At 35.9% G+C, this 26690-nt stretch overlaps 1 pseudogene; it reads left to right on the forward strand.

Moving 5' to 3' along the window:
• The first annotated feature begins 20671 nt into the window (after nucleotides 1-20671).
• LOC114608652 lies at nucleotides 20672-23018 on the forward strand (annotated as a pseudogene).
• The last annotated feature ends 3672 nt before the right edge of the window (nucleotides 23019-26690 follow it).

Here is a 26690-nt window from a genome sequence, read left to right on the forward strand (position 1 = left end):
TCTTTGCTACCCTTTTTGGTAAGGGCACTAGTAATTTAAAATAGAGCTCACCTGGATAATACAGAGGAATTTCCTTTTATCAAGAAATTTGAGATAATAACTATAACTGCATATAGCCTACTTCCAGATAAGATACTAGGAAGAAATTCCAGGGAAAACAGGAATGTTTGTGTGTGTGTGTGTTTATGTGTGTGTGTGTTTGTGTGTATATCTATATATCCATATATCTATATATCTATGTATCTATATCTATATCTATCTATAATCTATATCTATTTATATCTATATCTATTTATATCTATATCTATACATATATCTATATGAATTTGTTTTTAAGCTTTAGTTTTGTTTTTTGATTTGTTTTTCCATAGTACATAAACCATCTTGCTCCATTCTGCCCCTTCAGTCTCTTCAGTTACTCAGCAATTATATTAGCAGCATCCACTCCATAAGCCTATGGAAGAATGCTAATTAATGAGGTGATATAAGCTCATTGGTCATATATGGCAGTTAATAGATACATTAACATGTGAATCATCTTTAGGAAAATTTTAAAAACATAGCAGATGGATTGGTTATCTAGCTCTGTTGGTAGACCATATACAAAGAAAACCATGGGTTTGAAACTTAGTATCTCAGAATCTGGACAACTTCATAAATCTTTGACAGAAGTTGGTAATAAGAAATTGAAATGGTCTGGATTTTTGCTATACCTTTTTTTTTTTATTGGATGTTTTATTTACATTTCCTATGTTGTCCCCTTACCCCATCCCCCACCCACCCCGGAACCCCCAATCCCCTCACCCCTCCTCCTTCTTCTCTGTGGATGTAAACTCTATCTACTCCCCCCCACTCCCACCTCCCCACCCTCAAAATTCCCACCCCCTGGGGCATCCAGCCTTCATGAGGTCAAGGTTCTCTTCTTCCACCTATGCCCAGCAGGGCCCTCCACTCTTACATATTCAGCTGAAGCCCTGGATTCCCCCCCCCCAAGTGCTCCCAGGCTGGTGGTTTAGACCCTGGGAGCTGTGGTTGGTTGGTATTATTGTTCTCCTCATGGTGCCGCAAATCCTTTCAGCTCCTTCAGTCTTCACTCTAACTCCTCTATTGAGAAACCCATGATCAGTTCAATGGCTAGTTGTGAGCATCTGCCTCTGAATATGTCAGACTCTTGAAGACCTCTGAGGAGACATCCATATCAGGCTCTTATCAGCATGCACTTCCTGACTTCCACATCAGCATCTACCTTTGGTGACTGCACATGGGATGGATACTCAGGTGGAAAGGTCTTCAGACGGCCCCTCCTTCAGTTTTTGTCCCTCGCTTTGTCTCCATATTTGCTCCCTTGAGTATTTTGTTGCTCCTTCTAAGAAGGACCGAATCACCCCCACTTGGTCTTCCTTCTTTATGGGCTTCATGTGGCCTGTGAGTTGCATCTTGGGCATTTCAAGGTTCTGGGCTAATATCCAATAATCAGTGAGTGAAGACCATGTGTGTTCTTTTGTGATTGGCTTACCTCACTCAGGATGATAATTTCTAGTTCCATCCATTTACCTAGGAACCTCTCGAATTCATTGTTTTTAATAGCTGAGTAATACTCCATTGTGTAAATATACCACATTTTTTGAATCCATTCCTCAGTTGAAGGACATCTGGGTTCTTTCCAGCTCCTGGCTATTATAAATAAGGCTGCTATGAACATAGTTGAGAATATGTCCTTGTTATATGTTCGATATGTTTTATCTTAAATAGGAAGATCATATAGGCAAACTGACATTATGATTATCTCAGTAGTAATGCATCAGTCAGATTGATCATTGGTCATTTTGATCCTGATAATTTGCTTTATTATTATTGTCACTTTTTCCATATATCACATATCTCAACTGCTTAAAATTCAGCTACCATATGTATATCTGTCTATTTTAAAGTGTAATATAAAACAAGATTTGTTTTGTTGATAACTGGCATATTTCAGTTTATTGTCTTCCAAGACCATTAATATTGTAGCATATATAAAATTTTCTAAAGGTCCAACATACTACTTCCATCACTTTTTGAGTTTGCATCCAATTTTTTTAAGTTCAAGAGATAAATAGCATTATAATTTACTACTGTAATTTCATACAAGTAATATTCTTCTCAGATTTCACAACATAAACAATTATCAATGAATATTATCCACTTTTGTTTAAATCCTAATCAGAGTTATAAAATTTAAGGGCTAAAATTACAAGTATTTTTGAGTGATTCAATTTTGAGAACTCATAATGAAAATGTAATATTATGCTATAGTTTAAAGAGTCAGTTTGTAAATATTTTCTCAGTTGCTACAACAAATCTATACAGGTGGTAGCTAGGTATTAATATCTTCATCTCAAAGAGGAGAAAGTTAAAGCATTAATAGGATCAAACATATCTTAAAATTAAGGTTAAAAATCAGACGGGCTCCCAAAAATTAGGTGTTCTAGAACCCAACATTTGGGATCATTGTACATTACTGTCATATATGTATATTTTGAGAATATATTTTCCTGTTGTGTGCTATGGGACCACATAGTTTGTAAGCATGAAAACGTCTTGTTCTGTGGTATTTGGTTTCTAAAAGTTCATCTACCAAATTAAATAAACTACCCTTTTAATAGTTCTAGTATAAAAATACCATATATAGTCACCAAACCCCAGACACTATTGTGGATGCCAAGAAGTGCTTGCTGACAGAAGTCTGATATAGCTGTCTCCTGAGAGGCTCTGCCAGAGCCTGACAAATACAAAAACAGATACTCACAGTCAACCATTGGACTGAGCACAGGAATGCAAAGGTATCCCCCGTGGAAGAATTGGAGAAAGGACTGAAGTTGCTGAAGGGAGTTGCAACCCCAAAGGAAAAACAACATTATCAATCAACCAGACACCCCTAGAGCTCCCAGGGACTAAACCACCACCCATAGAGCACACATGGAGGGACCCATGGCTCCAGCCACATATGTAGTAATGGATGGCCTCATCTGGCATCAATGTCCTTGCTGGCTATAGCTGCAAACTTGAGCAAAATTAGTGTCCTCCAAAACTGACGTAAACTAGATTAAAAAGTATGAGACTAAAAGCTGTATATAAATTAAAATAATTGAGATTATTAATATATTTTATTACTGGTCCATGAAAATGATGTTTGTAAATCAATTTTGTTAATTCATATTTTACCCACAATAATATTTTCTGATGGTTTTTAAATATATGTTTTTGCAATGCTGCAGAGGACATTTTCTGTAGGCAAAGTATTTGTTGTTGATTAACAAGTATAGTAATTCTCATGCTGATTACTGATTTCTGACTTTTTTATTTTAGGCAAATGGTAAGATTATATTTGGGATTGTTTCAAGTTTGAGTGTGGCTGGATAATCAACTTTGCCAATGAATCATGAGTGGAAGTATCAAGGTTTGCTTCTGGGTCAAGCATTTAATTGCACTGAGACTATAAATAAATCTTTCCTTTCTAGAATAAAGAGTAGTGAAAATTTCAGGCTGTGGTTAGTTTTCTGTAATTGTAATTAATTGATTATTATAGTGAAAAAATCTCTACAAACTTGTGATACACATGTAATGTCATAGATGAATATGTCTTTGTTGCTATGAGATTAGAGTTTTGTACCACAGCTTAGGTGTTTCAAACTCTTGCAGACATCCAAGCAACCAACACCAAATTGAATCCTAGGACATGCAGAAACATTTATTGATTATTTACTCTATTATTGTATACCACCTGATACTGTGTTAAGCTTCATTTTGGGAACCTTGTAAAATAGAGTTAGTTTTCCATTTTGGGTCACAGTATACAAGGAGAGACATATATGCAAAGACATAAATAAAACTTGGCAAGAAAAGAAATAAATATACTGTAGACAAAATGCTATGGAAAAATAAGCTATCCAAATATCTAAGCAGGAATAAAAGGCATTTTCTTAGAGAATGTAATATTTAATTTATGTCTTGAGATACAATTAAGTTTTAAGGTTTTTTTTTCTATATAGAAATAGATGGGGAAAATTATTATAGACAGCAGGAATATGTTATATAAAAGATACAAGTAATTTTATTTTTAAAAGAAAGGCTGTTTTTCTAACCAGGAGTCTAAGATGTTTTGCTATTCAAAACTAAAACTTAAAAAGATACCATGATTAAGTTGCATGATAAAACATTTATTGGCATTTTACATGCATTCACGTTGAGTTTCTTTATTCAAGTTCCAAAGTTCTCAAATATCCAGCACTGTCTGATTGATACATAACAGCATATGCACAAAATTCTCTAACAGACCTTATATGGTACACTGCAGTACAAGAACAAGGACACTAAAATTTTGTTACAAAATTTTCTTCAAATATTGTGTACATGTTTACACAAACTGAATTTAATGTTTAGACTTTGATCCCATCATAAAACTATCTCATTGTTTAAAGGATATAGGAAAATTTAAAAACTCTTAAAAAATGAAATCCCAAATAGTTCTGGTCCCGAGCAGTTTAGATAAGGTGTACTAAACTTCATTATACTTACATTTTCATATTTATGCTTATAGCATATGTACTGAATAAAGAAATTTAAAATTTGATACTCAAGTGATATGAATATTTCTGAATATTTGATTATACCAGGTAAGTGTCCTAGTGGTATTTTGAATGAGAAGGGCCTTTAAAAGGTCATATATTTGAATGCCCAGTTCTTGGATTTTTTTAAAGAATGATTAAGAGATGTAGCCTTGTTAGAGGAAGTTTGTCACTGGGGGCAGGCTTTGAGATTTCAAAAGCCATGCTAACTCTAGTTAGCTTTTTCTGTCTCTCTCTGTGTTTCTGTCTCTGTCTCTGTCCCCTTCCCCCTCAATGCAATTGTTGTCTCAACATGAAAACTCTCAGATGCAGCTCCAGAGACATGACAGCCAGCCTGCTTCCATGTTCCCACCATGATGGTCATAGACTCTACAACTTTCAGGAACAGTGAGCTCCAATTTAATTGTTTTCTTTTAAAAGTCATCTCTTCATAGCAACAGAAAATAACCAAGACAGTCCCTACTTTTTACAACAAGTACATATTGCTATTGAATTTCACAACACTAAGACACATAATAAAAGTTAAATAAAATATTGCCTGTGTTCCTTAATGAAGTGCATCATATAATGCAAATTTTTATTAAATTTTAAAATTCTCATATTTTATACTACATATCTTGGTGGAATTTTATCTGTCCGCAAGAAAAATGGGTGACCTCTCATCAACCTCATGTGTTAGAAGTGAAGCATTAGGAACCCCTCCTTTATAACTATTGGGATTTAACTCTCTTGATCTTGAGGAGATCTGATGTCAATACAAAAATCTGCTGCAAGTTCATATTTATAGCAGTCATGTTATATGAGAAGCCAGCCTTTCACAGCACTCTTCTTCATTCTCTGAGTCTTTCTATATCTGCTTCAGTGATGTTCTCTGATCTTTGTGTTTGAGGCAGGGATGATATAGAAGTTTTACATATGGCAGAGTACTCACTATCTCTTATTCTCAGCAGTTGGAACATTTAGGAGTCTCTGCATTAACTACTGTCTTCAGTAATCAGAAGTTTTTCTGGCCATGCTTGAAACCATCTTGAATGTGTTAGCATAAGGAGCTGGGCCCATAGCCCACATCTCTTTTAGAGTGACTTCAAAGCTCTTTATATTTCAAACTTTAAATTATTTTTTCAAAAATATCTACTTTGTGCTTTAGTTGCCTGACATAACCTACTGAAACACCATTCAAATGAAAAGAGTTCTCTAGGGCATACTTTCAACATTCTTATATGATGTTATGTTAGGAAATGAAGCAAGAAGTTTTGAATTTTGTTAATTCTCACAGCAAGCATTCTTTTTAAGTACTTATATAATGCAAAATGCATTTGATAAACACTTGGGAAACTTTTTTTTTTTTTAAAGTAAGTGGCCAAGTCTTCACAATTACATTATTCTCATCCTTAATTTGTCTTCTTAAACTTTTTGATCAGGTAGACTTTATCCCCACAGCTTCTCGAATATTGGTTTGTCTTAAGCTTGAAAAAATATTAAAATTTACAATACCATTGTTAATTTTATAAAATGAATAATTTTATATGTTGACTTGGATGGATCAGGACTTCCAGATATTTGTTCAAATGTTGTGAACATTTCTATGGGGGTGATTTCAGGATGACATTAAAATTTAAATTAGCTTAATCTAAATAAACTACATTCCCCCTTATAATACGGATGGATTTTAACAATTAATTAGATAGGAATACTTCAACAATTAAGGCTGACTACTCTAGTAAATAGAAATTATGACAGCAAAGTATCGTGTACTTGAACTCTACTCTTTCCTGGAACCCTTTCTTCCTACCCTACTCTACATAATTGCAACATATCAAATATGCCTAAGCATAGGAATTAATTCCTTTATATATGTATGTGAGAGGATGTATCATCCTGCATGTTTGGAGGTCTGAAGACAACTGGCAGATATCAGTTCTCTCCTTTGCAATGTGGGTACTATAAATCAGAATCAGGCCATCAATCTTAGTTGCAAATGCCATTATCAACTAAGATATCTCTCCTGTCATGGAGACTGTAATTTGACTGTAATTAATTCATTGAAAATTCCTTAATAATTAGTACAGAAATCATGCTAGTTTCCATATTTTATGCTTAGAAACACCTCAATAAATAAAATATATGATATTACTTTGCTCTTTTGCTTCTCTAAGTAAAATATCTTCAACTTCTCCAGACATAAAAAGAATACTAACCTTTCATATTATTAATCCAAGTTACAGTGTTGTAGATTGTAAGTTATCTAATAGAAAAAATGCAGTAATTCTATAGAGGATAGGAAGGGACTCTTCTGTACTATGTAGATAGAGTGACTTGTGGATCACAGCTGTCCTGGAAGGCATTAAATATTAGTCTCATCCACAAATAAGCATTATTTGGGGTTATTGAAGTTGGAATAGATAGATTCCAGGAAAAGAACATTGTTCTCAAGAGAATGCTTGATTTGGACTTGTTGACAACCTTTGCCAAGTCAATTTCAGGAAAACAGTGAGAGAAGAGTACGGCACTAAACTCATTAATTAGTTTTCTTGTATATTTTAGTGAGGGCAAAATGTCAGAAACACATAGTAATTAAAAGAGAGTTTTAATTTTTCATTAACTCTAATTAATGTTGACTTTTCATGTTTCATTAACATTACTTCTGCTGACTCGGGAATTTATGGAAAGTACAAGAAAGATCATCAGTATATGCCAAATAATGTATTCTGTGTATGGGAAGAAGGGTGAAACTTTTAATTGTATTTTAATACTAGAATCATATAAAGTTCAGTTACCTCAACAACAGAAAAATTGTAAGGCCAGAGAAAAATGTGGAAAATAGTCATCTCCCTGCTCCAAATGTTGGGTGGAAAAACTATTATTTTTCTTATTACTAGTTTAGTGCAATATATTTATTAAAGAATCCACCATTATATTTTTACAAAGCAACAATTATAGTAAAATCTGTTTGTTTAATGGAAATTTCTAAGGTTGATCTATTTTATATTTAATAATTAATGGATATTCATAATTTACATTTCTTGGCACAGAAGGTGACAATACAATTTGCTGATCACCAGCAATTATTACAATAAACACACAGGATTTGATGTCTCTTGAAAAATTTAAAGGATGAAAACTCAAGGGAGTAGATAGATTCATAAAATTGAGAGATAATGACTCTTTTAATATAAGTTAGTTACAACTAAAATTTAATATGCTATGATTAATCTTTTGACGTTGCATTGGGTTATTTATAGCAATCATACATATTATTATTATTATTATTATTATTATTATGTGAATAATACAAAACATATATTTTATAAGTGAGAAACCTATAGTATATGCTCTTAAATAATTCATGTTAAGGTATTAATAGTTAAATATTAATTTCAGAATTCAAATCTTGAATACAAATATGATCTGCAGATATCACCATTCTTACCATTGTCTATTATAATAAATTCAAAATCTGTATAAAAATTGGCATTTACAGAAAGTTCTAACAGATTGAAGTTATCTGTTTAACTTGTGCAATAATTTATATGTTACATGGAGGTACAAATTAAAGGAATAAAATAAGATGGTAAGTTGGAGAAGATCACTGCACATGTGAAAAAAATATTTGAAATAACTAAAAGAGAAGCAAAATAGCAACATACATGATATAGCAAATATTTTGGCTTTGGTGTAAACTAATCAATTTGAATAAATGTCACTACATCTGTTTTTATGTATGATATATTCAATGTAGAAATCTACAATGATCACACAACTAATTACTATCAAAATGAATTATTTCTTCTTTGTTTTAATTCAGTTGCCAAATATTTTGTTTTAACATAGCTCACTCAATATGCATTCCCATTGCCATTTTTCTTAGCTGTGGCACTTCATGCAAAGAACAATAATAACAGTATGCACACCATGGGGATGTTATAGAATGAAATGGTGGACCACTGCTTTTGAATATAGAAAACACTACAGATGGTATTGACTGTGAAGGAATTGGGGTCAAAATTAGAAAGTAACTAAAGAACATTATGCAGAAAAAAAAGATAAGAAGTACTAGCAGGGAGAAGGAGGTCTTCTGTAATTAATTAGTTTGAGGCATACTATGAATAGAGATAAATAACTCTCCCTAAAGGAAAAGCTTTAAAGAATTTTAAGGGAGTCATTTCCAAATGATATACGTGATTTCTTTATAATTTTCTAATATGTCTTATATATAATCCAATATATATACAAGTATTATTTTTATAACCTTAATTTATATGTATATGAGCTTGGGTGCTATGTGCTGCACAATGCTTATATGGAAGTCACAGGAATTGTGGGAGTTGGTTTAGGTTTTGTCCTTCTACCACTTGAGTCCTAAGGACTGCACTCAGCTCATCAGTCTTGGCAGCCATATTTCAGCCACTGAGCCATTTCACTGAGTAAACCATTGGAAGGAGTTTGGTGGGAAGTAGCTAAAAAATAGAGAAGCATATTGAGGTATTAAAATATCTAAAATTATGTCAGGTAGTTGCTTCCTACCAAATCAGTCATATAGATTTATCTTTATGTAACTGTTGTAATATTTATGGTTGTCACTGAATTCCTTCCAGGAAACATAATTTTTCCAAAATTAATCCATTCTATACCATGCATCTTCACATGTACTTTTTACTGTTGGATTTTATTCCCTGGAACATATCTTCTAACTATACCATATTATTTCATGGTTTTTCAATTGTTAGGAATATAAGTCATTTCCAATTTGGAGCCATCATTAATAAATGTGCTTTGAAATTTATTTTATACTATTTAGAGTACACATATGTTTTTTATTTTCCTTGGATCTATAATGAGAATTAGAATTGGTTAGTTATAGGACTTTACATATAATATTTTAGAATGCATCAAATATTTTTAAGGAGACTTTTCCATTTTATAGTCTTTTTAGAGATGTATAAGAAATATATTTCTCAAATGCAGTACATTGAGCACCACAGAGAGAGCACCAGGCAAGTGAAAGCTAGATTGCAGAGGAGAATCAATTAAACCTTGGTAAAGGAGATTCTAAGAAGCCAATAGACAAATGTCCTCATATGCATTCTTTGTGTAAACCTGCCTGCAGGAGCACAAGTAGAAGCATCTGGATACTTCTTAGAGTTTGCTAAGAAATGCTCAGAACTGTGGAAGACCACATCTGCTAATGAAAATGGGAAATTTGAGGACATGACAAAGGCTAAAAGGGCTCTTTTTGAAAGAGAAATGCAAACCTATATACCCCCACAAAGGGAAGAAAAAAAGAAATCCTAGAAACCCCCAATGCACCAATGATGCTTCCTCAAGGCCTTCTTGTTCAGTTTTTAGAACTGTCCAATAATCAAAGGTGAGCATCCTAGCTTATCCATTGGTGATGTTGGAAAGACACTAGGAGAGATGTGGAATAACACTGCAGTGGATGACAAGCAGTCCTATGAGAAGAAGGTTGCCAAGCTGAAGGAAAAGTACAAAAAGGATATTGATGCCAACAGAGCTAAAGGAAAACACGATGGAGTGAAAAAGGGGTGATCAAGGATGAAAAGAGCCAGGAAGAGTAGGAAGAGGAAGATGATGAGGAGGACGAAGAGGAAGAAGAGGAAGACAAAGATGAAGATGATGATAAGTTTGTTTAGTGTTGCTTTTTTTCTTGTTTATAAAGCATTTAACCTCCCTGTACACAACACACTCCTTTAAAAAATTGAAATGTATGACTGTAAATGATTTGTTTGTAAACTGTATGATATCTTTTTTTATATACTTAATAAACTACTGAATGTGTCTTTAGATAGCCCTGTCCTGGTGTTATTTTCAGTAGCCACTAACCTTGCATGGTACAGTATGGAGGTTGTAAATTGGTGGGGAAACTTAAAAGGTCCTTGTTGGAGCACAGCACAAATTAATTACATATAGCAACAGTAATTTGGGTTTTTTAGGGGGGGATATTTTTGAGAGGTTTTGAGAGGTTTTCCAAATTCAGGAGTCTCCAATACAGCTTATATGAAGATAATTGTTCTGATAACTGAATACCAGTCTGTAATTGCAAAAAAAAAAAATGTAATTGCAAAAAAGTCACTGTTTTGTTAACATTCTGAATGCTTCTAAGAAAAATAATTTTATTTAAAAAGAAGCATATTTCTCTATAAACATATAAGCATGTATTACTGTCTTACTTCATTGTCATGATTTATGAAGGATGAAGAATTGATTTTTACCTAGTATCTTTATTTCTTTGATGCCTGGTAATGTGGGACCTTTTTAGTTGTTAATTTGCAATTTCTATGTATTTATTGATGCCATGTCTATCTAGACAAATTGATATATTCTTTTCTCTTTGAGTTACTTATATTTTCAAATTTAGTAGTGATGTATGGTGTTTATTCATTGTACTTAATGTTAGGTTTCATAGAGACCAAAGACAAATTTAATCTTATTATTTGCTAATTTCTTATCTCTCTATTCTTCCACTAGTCTTTTGCCTTTTTCTCAGTCTTCTTTCTGCTACTATGTCCTCTGTTTCTCTTGCGTTAATTCATCAATTCATATGATTTTATTTTTTTATAAAAAACTAGAATCCCCATGTGAGGGAAAATGTGATAATTGCATTTGCCTTTCTAAAGCAAGCTTCTTAGTCTTAATAAGATTATCTCCAGTTGTATTCATTTTTCAGAAAGACAGAATTTCTTCTTCACAACTGAAAGATCTGTCTAGCTATCTATCCATCTATCTATCTAAATAAATTCTATGTGTGTATTTAAATCATATTTCTTTTATCAAATCATCTGTTGATTGGCATCTATGTTGCTTTTACAACAGAAATTAATAGTACTCCAGTAAACATTTATGTTCAGGTAACTCAATGGTATGCTTACTTAGAATCCTTGTGGTATATATTCAGGAATGATATAACTTATTCTAGATGACAGCTCTATGTTACTGTTTTTCATCTTCTTAGGAACCCCACACTTCTTTGTATAGTTGCTGAAGTAATTTGTATTCTCATCTGAAATAAGTAAATGTTTCCTTTCCCCATTTCCTCCAGATAATTTGTAGTTATTATCTTCTTTATAATATCCATTCTTTTTTGGAATTAATAGAAGCTCAATTTAGTTTTACTTGGTGTTCCCTTGATAGCTTAACATGTGGAAATATTTTTCAAATATCCATTGGCCAATGATACTTCATGCTCTAAGTATAATCGTACTGTTAATTAGATTTTTATTGCTTGAATTATTATTTCATTTGGCAGTTTGTTTCTGATTATTTTATATATTATGGATAGTACTCCTCCATCTTATTGTCTGATCATTTAATCCTAACCATTTCTAAAGGATGCTGTGGTGGTTTGAATATGCTTGGCCCAGTGATCGGCACTATTAGGAGGTATAGCCTTGTTGGAATAAGTATAGCCTTGTAGATGGAAGTGTGACACTGTTGGGATGGGCAATGAGACCCTCCTCCTAGCCTGTCTTCTCTTGTTTACCTTAAGAACAAGATGTTGAACTCTTATCAACTCTAGCACCATGCCTGCCTGGATGCTGCCATGTTTCCCTCCATGATAATAATGGACTGAACCTCAGGACCTGTAAGGCAGCATCAATTAAATATTTAACTTTATAAGAACTGCCTAGGTCATAGTTTCTCTTTACAGTAATAGAAACCCTAACAAAGAGAATTTGATACCAGGGACTAGGTTACTGCTGGAATAGGCCTGACCATGTTTTTGTTTAGAGGAATGTGGATTTCAGGACACTGGATTTTGGAATCAGTAAAATGCTTTAAGTGGAGCTTAATGTAACATCCTAGTAAGAATCTGGAAGACATTGGTGCTGATAATGATTTGAACTGTGCAGAACTCTGCCAAGAGGTTTCAATGGAGAAGAATATTAACATCTGTCCTAAGGAGAGTTTTTGTGATATTTTGGTAAAGAACATGGTTGGATTGTTGTTGTGTTTTTGTTCTTGTTTGCCACTTTCTAAATAGTCTATCTGAGGCTAAGACAAAGAGATTTAGATTAATTCCTTTCACAAAGGAAGTCTCAAAATACCCTGGTATAAATTCTGATGTGTGGCTAGTTAAGTTGATTTGGCAGCTTTGGTCATGTGGCTCTGGCTTTACATTCAAGGATAGAAGGGACTACCCGGTCAATTTATGGTGGTTAGCTATCACTAAGAAATTAGCAGTGATCAAGAAGAGACCAACATCACTTAGGGGAAATCTTATGAAAAGTATCTTTTAAGAGCATAAAGAAGCTGTGTACTAAAATAGCCAAGATTGTACCTCATGCTACAACTGGAGTTGGTAATGTGTAAGAATCACTCAGGTGGCACTGGTTTTGAAGATATGAAGAGATCATAGAGAGCCGCTCTGAGAGAGGCCACAGAAGGCCATTGGTGTGATGGTTTGTATATGCTTGGCCCTGGGAGTGGCACTGTTGGGAGGTCTGGCCTTGTAAGAAGAGGTGTGGCCTTATGATTGTGGGCTTTAATACCCTTGTCCTAACTGCCTGGGAACCAGTATTCTGCAAGCAGCCTTCAAATGCAGATATAGAACTCTCAGCTCCTCTAGACCCATGCCTGACTGGATGCTGCAGTGTTCCCACCTTGTTGATAATGGACTGAACCTCTGAACCTGTAAGCCAGTCCCAATTAAATGTCGTCCTTATAAGTGTGGCCTTGGTCATGGTATATGTTCACAGCAGTAAAACCCTAACTAAGACAATTGGTGAAAGTGCAAACTCAGTTTCATTTAATGGCCCAGGACTGAAGAGGTCATGTAAAGAAGTTGAGGCTTAGCATCTGGAAGCAAGCCTATGAGAGGCTATTGGTGAAGCCTAGATGCAGCAGAAGATCCAGGCATTCTCTCCTCCCAGTCCTCTCCCTCAGATTAATTCCCATTCACTTTCCCTTCAGAAAAGAGCTGGCCTCCCATCGATAAAACATGGCATGTCAAGTTACAATAAAACTATATCACATATCCTCACTTCAAGGCTGGATGTGGCAACCCATTACCCTGGGACCCACAAGAACACTAAGCTATACAAACTTCATATTACTATTCATATTGTTTATATTCTCTTGGTTAGTGTTTTTTTTTTAATGCCATCTCTGCTCCCATCCAGTTTCACCCTCTTTCTGTCTAGCATTCAAAAATAAACAGGTGATTGTATGGCTGCTGCTCTTGAGACCCCCTTGAGACCTCCATTATGTCCTCCTACAATCAAGGATCATCCAAATTAGATATCTTCACCTCTCCCATTCCCCTGCCCATGCCCCCAGGACACACCCAGCCTTACTGAACAAGCTATCTGCTGTCACAGGAGCTCCATTGTCCAGCTACTGCTCCAATGGCCTCCACCAGGTCTACAGGACAAGGAATATCTAGCCCTGATACAACAAGAATGTCCAGTTCAAGCCTGACCACAAGAGACCCACTGTATGACACACACCCACCATAAAATGTAAACAACAAGGACTTGGGCAACATGTCACTATCAGGGACCATCAGAGCAAACCTATCCCACTACAGCATGATCTGGATATTCTAACACAACTGACACACAAGAAAATGACCCTAAATCTAACATTATAAGAATGAAAGATACCTTTAAAGTGGAAATGAATAATACCCTTAAAGAATTACAGTAGAACACAGTCAAACAGTTAGAGATCTTTAAAGAGGGCTAATAAATCTCTTAATGGAATACAGTAAAATATAATTGAACAGGTGAATTAAATCAATAAATCTGCTCCCTACCTGAGAAATAAAGTAGAAACAATGAATCAGAATCCTCTAGGAAAGAGAACAGGAACAACTGACATAAAAAAGAACACCAACATAATACAAGAGATGGAAGAAAGAATCTCGGGAGTAGAAAATACAATAGAAGATATTGATGCATCAGTCAAAGAAATTTAAATCTTAGAAATTCCTGACACGAAACATTCAGGTAATCTGTGATAGTGTGAAAAGAAATAACCTAAGAATAGCAGAAATAGAAAATGGAAAGAGTCCTAGCTCCAAAGCCTAGAAAATATTTTCAACAATATCAAAGAAGAAAGTTACCTCAACCTAAAGAAAGAGGCATCTAAACATACAAGAAGTTTACAGAACACCAATTAGATTGAACGAGAAAAGAAATCCTCTCACCACATAATAATCAAAACACAAAGCATACAAAAGAAAAAGTATTAAAAGCTTTAAGGGAAAAAGGCCAAGGACCATACAAAGCAAGCCTATAAGAATTACAACAGACTTCTCAACAAAGACTCTAAAAGCTAGAAGGGTTGGGACAGATGTCTCACAGCTATTAAGAAACAACATCTGCCAACCTAGACAAAACCCAACAAAACTCTTTGTCATCATAGATTGGCAAATTAGGGCCATTAACCCTCAATGTTATTAATCAGATATATGTATTAATTTCTATATTATTGGTATTTATGTAATGTATTACTATTTTACAAATTTTTTGTGGCTTACATACTGTCAATGAAATTTATTCTTTCTAGTGAATTCATGTGTATGTTTACCTCTGTCTGCTTTGTAATATTCTTTCAAATGACAGGAATAGTGTTAGATAAATGATTGTGAATTCTCTCAGTACACATTTATGACATATTTTCCTTTTAATTTATAATGAATAGATTTGTTGGATATAATAATCTAGGTTGGCAGCTACTTTCTTTTAGAGATTGAAATACAGTATTCCATGCTGTCTTATCATTGATAGAAATCTGCTGTCCATATGATGAGTTTGACTTTATACTCAACTTAAATGCGTTTTCTTATATCTTCTAATATTTTTTCTCTTTATATATACTCCATATTTAACAATAATATGATGGGGGATGCTTTTTTTCTATTCTTGCTCAATTGGAATTCTAAATACATCCTCTATCTGGAAAACTTTCTCTTCCCCAAGATTTGGGAAATAGTCTGATGTATGTGTGTGTGTGTGTGTGTGTGTGTGTGTGTGTGTGTGTGTGTATGTGTGTATGTATGTATGTATGTGTGTGTGCAATATACATTGTATGCCTTTAGTTTGAACTTCTTTCATGGTCATGATATATAGAGTTAGTCCTCATTTAGGTTTAATTTATGTTTAAATAATGTGTATTTGTTGGTGGATTTTTCATAAGTAATGACAGGGGCTCATAAAAGTCAGAAGAGTGCCATTGATTTCCCAGAGCTGGATTTAACATCAGTTTTGAGCTAACTGATATGTATGCTCAGAATAAAGCTAGAGTCTTCAAGCAGTAAACCCTCTTTTTTTATATTTCTATTGAAAATTGTTTATTTTGTAAAGTGAATTCTGTTATTTTTCCCCTTTCCCAACTCCTGAAATTTCTTCCTTTCTTTGCCTTCCATCTGAAACAGCACCTGTCTATTTCTTGTAAGAAAATATGCAGTCATCAAAAGAGTAACAATAAAAGAAAATAGAGATTAAACTAAACCAAACAAATCATAACATGTAGACAACAAATAAACAGTAGAAAAAGAGCCGAAGAAAAGGCTTAAGAAGTACATATTAGATGCATGTACACACATAATCACACTCATAAAAATTTTGTAAAAAAAAAAAATAAGCAAAACAAAACTTAAAGCCATAATATATATGCAAACATCTTGTAGAATTACAAAGAAAAATGCCTTAACAAAGCATTATGAAACAAAGAACTTCCAAGGATGTTACTGAGTTTGTTTTATGATGGTCATCTATTGTCAGGCATGGAGCTTCAACTTATTAATGGCTTGTATACCCAGTAACCCCCCATTGAGGAACACTCTTTTATCATTTGTAAGTGGGTATGGATTATACATAGCTCCTGGGTTAATTATAGGAGGTTGCATCTACTTCTCCTAGTGCTGGGATCCTATCTGGTGCAGAACCCATGCAGGCAGTGTACAAACTGCCATAGCCTCTATGAGTTCATATATGTGGGGCAGTAGGCTGTGAGAGGCAGCTGGGTACGTGGTTGAGTAGGCCTTGAACCCCAGAGATCCTCCAGGGACATGTGTTGTATGAACTTTTCTTGGTAGGACCGAACAAATATCTTTTCATCCAGATAGGGTACCATCAACAGAACCAAAAACCCAATTTGTTTAACCAATGACCTTATTATGATTAGTTACATGTTACAGGTAAGAACTTAATAATACAATAGGTGTCACAAAGGCAATTGCATAACACAAATGTCCATCTCAGCATGGTTGACAAATTATAGAACAAACAAACAAAGAACCCTTCATTATTGGAGTTCCTTGCATGACTTGCAGGCAGGTTATCTCTTCAGAGTTTCTCTTCCATCATCAATTGTTTACTGCTTTCCTCTATCTCATTAATCTTGTATGTGTCTATTTCCCCAGACTTGTAAGTTTTATTTAATGTGTGAGTATTATGAAATTCTCTATTCTTTCCCAGTTATAATGTTTCAATTAAGAAAGAATACTATACAGCTGTATGTTTCGGGGAAAGATTCTAGATTGAGTTGAGGTGGGAATGTCTACAGTAGCAGTCATTTCATTATTCCATGATGGGGTTCTTAAACTTAATGAAAAGGAGAAAAGTAATTGAAACTAACCTTCATTTCCTATATTTTTGGTTTTGTTTTCTACAAATGGGTTAAAAAAAGTTTCACATTTTTGCCTCTATAACTTCCTCAAAAAGGTATGTTGTGCCTTCAAACTGTGAGTCAAAACTAACCGATTCTTTTCTTTCATTTTTGTTATTTTTAAAAAAAACTTTTTAAGGATTTATATATTTATTTTATACCTTGCCTCCAAGTTCATGTTTCAATTCCTGTTCTGACTACCATACATAATGTACTGTAAGATATTAGATGAAATAAGTTGAAATAAACTCCCCTCTCAAAAAAAAAAACCTAACCCTTTCTTAGTTTATTATTGAGCTTTTCAGTTCCAAAATTTCAATTGCAATCTGAGTTTTTCCCCTTCCATATTTCATGATTATATCTGTATTTTACTGAGATATATGTTTGACTTTTGAATTTTCTCACAGGTTTGTATCTTCTATACTTTCATTGAATAGGCTTATAATTATTCATTGGAACTATTTGCTAGTATTTTAACGTAATTTGTTTTCAATAGAGTCATTAGTAATTGGTAAATTTAAATGGTGTCACGTTACTTTGATTTTTCATTTGGTTTTCAATGGGGTTTGTTCATCAGAGACTGACCAATTGCTTAGAATTTTGTAACTTATATTTTTCAATGAAAATATTTACAATATTTCAACGTGTTTGGGTTTCAGTGGAGTTGATATATCACTCTTGCTCACTGCATTGGATCAGTACTGAAAGCTGCAGCTTGTGTGCTTAGGGCTCTGAGCTGAATCTATCACACCATTCAGTGCATAAAGTACAAAACATGGAAGCAACCACACTGAATGGATAGGCTTACTGTGGAAGCAGCAATAATGGTTAGTTACTTCTTCCAGAGCAGTGGTTCTCAACTGGTGTCACAATTCCTTTGGAGGTTGAATGAGCCCTTCAGGGGAATTGCTTAAGACCATTGGAAAACACAAATATTTACATTTTGACAGTAGCAATACTACAGTAATGAGGTATCAACAAAAATAATTTTTGGTTGAGAGTCACCATAATATGAAGAACTATATCAAAGGATACCAGTATTAGTAAAGTTGAGAAACAATGTTCCAGAGCAATAATTTTCAGGTAGTGAATGAGCAAAAGTATAATGATATGCACTAAGATATTAGTTATCAAGGGTAGGAATGTGTAGTGGTTTGAATAAGAATGGACTCACAAAATCACATATACAAACACTTAGGCAGTGGCATAAGGATGTATAGACTTTTGGGAGTAGGTGTGTGATTGGGGGTGGGCTTGAAGTTTTAAAGGCCCATGCCAGGCCCAGAAATTTCCACTCTTCCTGATGACTTCAGATCCAGACTAGAATGCTCAGCTATCTCTCAATCACAAGTCTGTCTGTCTGAGTGCTACCATGTGTCCTGCTATGACAATAATGAACTAAACCTCTGAACTTCTAAGCCATCCTCAATTAAATATTTTCTTTTGTAGGAGTTGTAGTGGTTATGGTGTCTCTTCACAGCAATGAAACTCTAGGACAGAATGGAAAGGAAGTTAGTAAAGTGAGAGTATAAATAAGTATTAGAGCAATAGAAAAAACAAAAGACAAATAAGTAAATAAATGATAGTAACAATGAAGACAAAGTGAAGAGGTAAGATAGATGCAGCTAAACATCAAATATGGGATAAGAAAGAGGTTAAAACAAACAAACAACAATAATAATAATAAAAATGAAAACAACAACAAAACCAAATCAAACAACTTAACCCCCAAAATCAGGAGAACTAAGCAGAACAACTTAAACCAATCATAAGACTCTGGAAGAAAAATCAGAGAGATCCTCAAATTCAGGCCATTCCTCCTCCTCCTCACATAAAGGATATGGATATATATATATATATATATATATATATTTATATATATACATATATATATGAGACAAAGGCACAACCATCTTAATGAATTTGAAATTTTGTATTGAGAAGGTGAAATGTCAAAATGAGGTAGTAGTAGCATCAGTATGCAGTTCCTCACCTGGACATGTGACTCAGGCTTGTTCTTTTACAGTCTTTTGTGCTAATCCTGTCTCTGTGGTTTCTTGCAGACATGGAATATAGGTATGTAATCTGCTTTGCTGAGGTCCCTTATGGAATCTCAAGCTTGGATTTCTCAGTGGATGGGGTATGATTGTTGGGCTTGCTTTTCTGTGGTTTCTCGTGGGAGTGCAAGTGACAGAGATGCTGCTTTGTTATCTCTCACAAGGTTCTAGTTGCTAGTGTTAATATCTTTTTGCAGGCCTTTGATACATTGGAAGCAGTTGCTGTTTCCACTTTTGTGCTGTCATTCATATGGGCAGTGCATCCTTGCCAGGTCTGTGTTAAGCTTAGGTCTGACAAGTTGAGAGCAACCTGGGACAACACTTTCAGGTTATTACTACTGCCATCTTCTAATAATACACTTGGCAACCCAGTTCCCTTACTTGCATTGCTATGCATACACACACTTCTCTGAAGAATACATATAGCAACTATGGACAGCCATCTTCAGTGGGATATATATACTAAACTCCATAAACAAGGAGACAAGTTTTCTTTGCTCCCACAAAATAAAATATATTATATAATGTAGCAAGAGCACAAAGCTCAATCTGGCCTGTACTGGTTTGGGGTGTATCAGCAATAAGACTAACTCTCTTCTAGTAAACTTTTCTGAAGAATGGCCTATTTATTATTTTATGCCTATCTATAATTGGACATGTATATGAGTAGAATCAGACCCACTGTGGGAAGGGTCATCTACAATAGAAAAGATTTTGTAACCCAATGTATCAATCAGAACAGATCAAAATATACATGTATGAAATTTTCAAATAATAAAAGAGAAGAAAAACACTTACTAAACCTCATAGTAACTGATAATTATAAAAGAAAAAAGCAATAAGCAATAATGAGGGTCTTTGATTATCTTCATTTATGATGTCTGCTGTTCTCTTACATTGTATTCTGATGTTTTGCTTTGATGTAAACAAGTTCCACAGTGCTTTTTTTTTCTTTTAAGTCCGTGAGAGATTCTATTTCAATTCCTTGAATAAGAGGCCAAGAACCTGGAAATATCTGCTACAGGTCCACTCCTGAGTATTCTTCTGATTAAACTTGCAAATTGTGAAATTTTGCAAGGTTCTGATTCAAAGGTTTCATCCTATATCTACAGGTGTTCTGCAGGTTGAATCTCAGAGTATAGTCTCTTGACAAATGCCTGGGTACATAGAATCTAGGGATTTGAATTTTGGCCTTGGATGCTTCTTAAATATTATGATAAACTATATCATAAATATATTTACTATTATATTCAACAACTTGCAATATTTTCTCCTATCTGACTTTGTGTTGCTGAGTATTTTATTAAGATAATAGTAGGGTGTCCCAGGGGGAAGTCAGGGCAGCCAGCTGTGGGTGAGACTCAGTACTTTGGCATCATGTGGATCCAAGTTCAAACTATGGATGGGAAGGAGACCCACACTGTGAACTCTCTGTCCAGGTTGACCAAGGTGAAGGAGCTGAGGAAAAAGATTGAGGAGCTGTTTCACATGGAACCCCAACTGCAGAGACTCTTTTACAGGGGCAAACAGATGGAGGACGGTCACACACACTTCGATTATGATGGGCGCCTCAATGACACAATCCAGCTGCTGATGCTCCAGAGTCCGGCAATACCTCTCAGTCAAAAGAACGCAACTCAGAGCTCTCAGACTCTGACTCTGGCTATGGTGTGGGTCACAGTGAATCAGCCAAGTCGTTCAGGCATGGTGAAGGGGCAGCGGAAGGAGATGACAAGACTATATGGGAGGACAAGGACCTGGGGCTGTACAAGGTTAATGAGTACGTGGACGTGCGTGACAATGTCTTTGGTGCATTGTTTGAGGCCCAGGTGGTCCAGGTACAGAGGAAAGCCCTATCTGAGGACGAGTACTGTAGCTCCAGTGCCATTATGAGCACAGAGGATGACATCATGAACCATGTCAAGTACGATGACTATCCAGAGCATGAAGTGGACATTGTCAAAGCCAAGAATGTTTGTGCTCATGCTCGCAATGTGGTCCAGTGGGAGAACCTGGAGGTGGGTCAGGTGATCATGGCCAACTACAATGTGGAGTACCCCAGGAAACAAGGTATGATGTTGAGATCTGTAGGAAGCACCAAACCAGAATGGCATGTGAGCTCTACTGCAACATCAGGCTCTTAAATGATTCTCAGCTCAACAACTGTCAAATCATATTTGTGGATGAAGTCTTGAAGATTGAGCTCCCTAGCGAGAGGAGCCCCTTGATCAGTAGCCCCTCACAACACCCCTCCTCCCCTCCGGAACACAGGGAAGAGTGGCCCGTCCTGCCAGTACTGCAAGGATGATGAGAACAAAGTATGTTGCAAGTGTACTTGCCATGTGTGTGGTGGGTGTGAGGCTCCCGAGAAACAGGTGTTGTGTGATAAGTGTGACATGGCCTTACACCTGTACTGCCTGCAGCCACTGCTCACCTGTGTCCCTCCTGAGCCAGAGTGGTACTACCCCAACTGCCGAACTGACTCCAGTGAGGTGGTACAAGCAGAGGAAAAGCTGAAGAAAAGCAAGAAGAAGGCAAAGATGGCATCAGCCACATTTTCCTCCCAGAGACACTGGAGCAAGGGCTTGGGATGTGTGGGCCGCACCACAGAGTGTACCATTGTGCCCGCCAACCACTTCGGATCCATTCCTGGTGTCCCTGTGGGAACCATGTGGCGCTTCAGAGTCCAAGTCAGTGAGTCAGGTATGCATCAGCCGCATGCGGCAGGCATCCACGGCCAGAGCAACGATGGTGCCTACTCATTGGTGCTAGCTGGTGGGTATGAGGATGATGTGGACATTGGCAATTTCTTCACATACACGGAGAGTGGTGACCAAGACCTTTCTGGCAATAAGCATACAGCAGGACAGTCCTCTGACTAGAAGCTCACTAATAACAATAGGGCTCTAGCATTCAATTGCCACTCCCTAATCAATGAGAAAGGTGCCGAGGCTGAAGACTGGCGCCAGGGGAAGCCAGTACATGTGGTACAAAACATGAAGGGCAGGAAACATAGCAAGTATGGCCCCGTAGAGGGCAACCACTACAATGATGGCATCTACAAGCTGGTGAAGTACTGGCCAGAGAGAGGGAAATCAGGCTTCCTCGTGTGGCTCTATCTACTTCGACAAGATGACACAGAACCCAAGTCCTGGACCCGGGAAGGCAAGGATCACACTCTGCAGCTGGGGCTCTCACTATGCAGTACCCTGAAGGCTACTTGGAGGCCTTGGCTAACAAGGAGAAGAACAGGAAGCACCCGGCCAAGGCCTTGGAGCAAGGACCCTCATCTTCCAAGATAGGCAAAAGCAAGCAGAAGTCTACAGGCCTAGCCACCTCCAACACCAGTGTTTCTAAGAAGAGCAAGAGGGAGCCCTACACACTGCCAGTGCAGCAGGCCAACCTCATCAAGGAGGACAAGGGCAATGCCAAGCTGTGGGATGATGTGCTAAGTTCTCTTCAGGATGGGCCTTACCAAATATTTCTGAGCAAGGTGTAGGAGGCTTTCCAGTGCATCTGATGCCAGGAGCTGGTGTACCGGCCAGTCACCACCGTGTGTCAGCACAATGTTTGTAAGAACTGTTTGGACAGGTCCTACCGGGTCCAGGTGTTCAGCTGCCCAGCCTGTTGCTACGAGCTGGACCACAGCTCCTCAACCCGGGTGAACCAGTCCTTACAGACCATTCTCAACCAGCCCTTCCCTAGCTATGGAAGTGGCCGGTGATGCCAAGACCCAGGCAGAGGGCCCGTGGATTCAAGTTCATAGTGGTTTTAGCTCGAAAATGTTGTCATTCTGCAGCTCTGGTCACCAGTTAACCAGGCACCTATAGGAATCCCATGTTCTGGTTACCAGTAGGACTTCTGTTTTCTCTCTCTCAATCTCTCTCTCTCTCTCTCTCTCTCTCTCTCTCTCTCTCTCTCTTTCTCTCTCTCTCTTTCTCTCTCTCTCTCTTTTTTTCTTTCTTTCTCTCTTTAACAAAGACTGCAATTTATTCTCCAATAGAAGGGAAAATGTTTTCTTTTTTTTTCTTTTTCTTTCTTATTTTTTTGAGATGGGTTTATAAACTGTTGAGCCCCATACCAGACCTCATTTTCATGTTGACAGGAGTTGACTCCCCACATCAGCTGCCTAGAACCATCTGCAACCATCTTTGAAAAGCCCAGACATGTCTTCCTGGCAACTGTTTGCTTCATTCCAGGGGTGGCCCCTGCAACCATCCCTCTGGCCTTCTTAGGAGAACTGGACAGGGCCACGGGCCAGCCTCAGCCCTGGCCTCGATTCACTGACAGCAGAGGGACTTGGCTGTGGCCTCAGGCCTGGGTACCACCTGAGCTGAAGCTGCATGTGCCTAGGGCTTTGTCACTTCACCACTGAGCCATTGGATGTCTACCATGGAAGCCTGGTTTCCCCAGTACACACTGGCTGTGTATCATGGAGGGCTGAGATGTGGTATCAGTTCCATCTTGTTTTTAACTCAGCAACTGAGAATTCCAAGGGTTTTGGTATTTTTCTATTTTTAGTTTTCTTAAGTGGGATAAATGGTTTCCTCAATGAATTTCTTTTGTAGTTACAGCCTGTACTGAGGACGATGTTTTCCTTGGTCTGTTTTTGTTTCTTCTGTAACTTGTGACTTTACCAAAGGGTGTAGGCTTATCTCATGGGAGCAACCATTTACTGCAGGCAGTCTGGGCAACAGGGTTCTTCTAGGGGTGTGTTTGGTTTTGTGTGAGTTTTTTTTTTCTTGTTAGATTGTTAACATATTATAAGAAAATAACATTCTGTGTGAACGTTTTCTAAAAATAATAATAATAATAATAATAATAGTGTTTTCTTTTCTCTTGTAGGCTATGCCTAAATCAATATTTTTGGTATTATGAAGATTATGTATATGGACTCTGAAGTCAGCTAACTGGGCAAAGTAAGTGCCCACACTTCCTCTAAGAAGCAAAAGAAGTCTTTTATATTGTCGATATGCATTTTTATTTGTATGACATGACTTATATGTTGTCTTCATAAACTCGTGACAATTATAATATTGAATCATGTAAAATTTGAAATATATAGCCTGTCATAATATGTACTCAATTAATTTTAATCATTATATTGTAGTTCATTTTTAGCATAAATTAATATAATTAGAGAAATCTATTCCTTTAGATGGTATAGAATCTAATAACTTGTTTATACTACTTTTGAAAGCATTTTCATGAAGTCTAAGATGAATAAGAAGCTTATTGCAGATGCACACAGGAGTTTTCTTTCAAACTATTCAATACTGCTTTTAAAAAGACAGGGATATGCTTATATGCTTTTACTACTACTTTCTCTTAATGGATTTTTCTCTAAGAAGGTAGTTGACCATATAAACCAATTAATCTCTACCTTGAGGCAAAGGAATAATTTACAAAAGAATATACTCAAGTACCCTTTCCATTAGCTTCAGACGAGAGAGAGAGAGAGAGAGAGAGAGAGAGAGAGAGAGAGAGAAGCTTTTTCTTTCATATCCCTGATTATTGATGAAAGCAGTTAACTTGGGAATCACTGAGTGTGTGAGTGTGTGTATATGTGTGTATGTGTGTGTATGTAAGTGTGTGTGTGTGTTTGTTTCTGTGTGTGTGTTTGTTCTAGAAAGAGTCTTGGAATTCAAAAGTTCCTATAAAACTTGTGGAATCCCTCAAGATAGACTAGCTATTATGTGTTGTATGGTAGATTTTCTAGATATCAGCAATTAATCATTACCTTGTCTTGCTCTCTGATCACAGACATATTTCTCTTCATTTCAACTATGCCAATAATTGACGAAGGAAACAAAAATTCCTGATTGAGTCACAGTTAAAGTAGAGGGTAAGTTGTTTGAGAACACGGATTTCTGACATAGAAGGCAAATTCTAGTTCTGGCACTCATTCGATTGTTCTAATCTTGGGTAACTAACTTTGTAAAATAAAAGACACTTTATTCTTAATACCTAAGATATAAATTAAAATCCATGAACTATTTGAAAGTTTAAATGAAATAATTTAAACAAAGCATATCACAGAGTGCTAGGCATTATGGAAAGCAAACAAGAATGGAAGCTCTGATAACCAAGGTAATGTCATTCAACAGAATTAATGTACAGCAGTGTACTCCTTCAATTTTGGATTTCTTTAATATTACAAACTACATGACACTGAGTTTACCTTCAAAAATATGTAGGGTATATATTCTTTTGTTGTTGTTGCTCTTCCTCTCCCAGGTATATAGTATCGTGTGAAAATTAAAAAGATAAAACAAATGAAATTGATACTTTAAAAACAATGTAATGAGGTATATATAAGGTATAATAAAGGTCTCCTAAGTGTGTGCTCTGGGTACTTTCACTGTAAACACTGTGATATTCATTTAAAAAATGAAATATGGAGAAACTGTCAAATATTGTTAAATAATAGTCTGAACACTGGTCACCTATACTCTATAATTTATATTTGTCTTATTTGATTTGTCACTTACATAAGCACATTCCAATTCATTCTCTCAGACACAGAATCTGTTGTATTTCAGCACATTTTGAAGATGGTGATATCTGTACACACAACTGCACAAAATATATATCATCAATAAATTTCAATATTTACTCATGTTCTGATTATGAAGAAAAATTTACATATTGAAATGCATATATCATGATTATGAAGTGTCTCATGAAAAAGTTTAATACATATGTAAACATCTGTAATACAATCTCAACAACAATTTATTTAATTCTCTTCTCAGTATTTTTGTAAGGCCATTATCCATCCCACAGTTTTAAGTATGCTTTTGATTTTCATAAAGAATGAAAAGAATATATTTTCTCCAAAGATCCAAAGCTTCATGATTCTCTCCTTTATACTTAAAAACAGGTTTACAAGAGCAAGATTTACACAGTTTTTTTTTTTTGCCATGTTATACCTGACATGAGAATCTTTAAAGATCTGAATCCATATAAAAAGCTGAGAAAAAATTTTTAGATGGTATATAAACGTATCTTTGAAAGACAGGGGTTTATGATCTAATGCCTGTAAACTTTATGTGGGGGGTTGATTTAGACTGGAATGGGAGTTCAGATACATCTCAATCTCAGTTTTCCTTTAGTTCCTTCAAGGGGAGGAGTTCCCTGAAGGAAGAATTGTGAGTCTCCTTCAGGGAGAATGTGGCAAAAAGAATTCTAGAATCAATACTCTGTTTCAGGAGACAAGGTGAATAGGAGACAGTCAGCGTCAAGATCTTGTTTACACACACACACATTAATTTCTCTCAGCTTAAAGTGTTTTTCTGGAATAAGATATCATATTTGAAGTCAGTGTATCCTGAACTATATCATTTTAAATTTAGAGCAGATTAGCGTTCTTCAGAGCTCAATGGAGTTTATGTCA

The sequence above is a fragment of the Grammomys surdaster genome, unplaced genomic scaffold (genome assembly GCF_004785775.1).
Source record: "Grammomys surdaster isolate TR1022 unplaced genomic scaffold, NIH_TR_1.0 61, whole genome shotgun sequence".
Taxonomy (NCBI): Eukaryota; Metazoa; Chordata; class Mammalia; order Rodentia; family Muridae; genus Grammomys; species Grammomys surdaster.